The sequence below is a fragment of the Pygoscelis adeliae genome, unplaced genomic scaffold (assembly GCF_000699105.1).
Source record: "Pygoscelis adeliae isolate BGI_AS28 unplaced genomic scaffold, ASM69910v1 Scaffold456, whole genome shotgun sequence".
Lineage (NCBI taxonomy): Eukaryota > Metazoa > Chordata > Aves > Sphenisciformes > Spheniscidae > Pygoscelis > Pygoscelis adeliae.
This window is the reverse complement of record NW_008825007.1, coordinates 509855-510183: the sequence shown is the minus strand read 5'-3', so window position 1 is coordinate 510183 and position 329 is coordinate 509855.

Below are 329 nucleotides of genomic sequence, written 5' to 3'. Positions count from 1 at the left end.
ACCCCAGTCTGTCCCTGTAAGACCGGAGGTGTGCGGGCAGGAGGGGGTTGGTCCGGTCCCGTCCCGTTCCACCCCCGTGGGGCCTGAGGTGTCCCGGCTCAGAGTCAGGGACCCGGGCGCGGGGGGATCGGTCTGCTCGAGTCCCATCCCGTCAGGGCATGAAGGGCTCGGGTCACCCCGTGGTGGAGTTGTGCTGGTCCCTTAGGCTGAGCTTAAGGCCAGCCGCTCCTGGAGGGATGTAGAGCAGGACTTGAACCAGTCAGGCCTAAGAGATGCTTTAATGTCTGTTGTGCTGAATCCGTGTGCTTTCTCCCTTGCCCGCAGGAGGC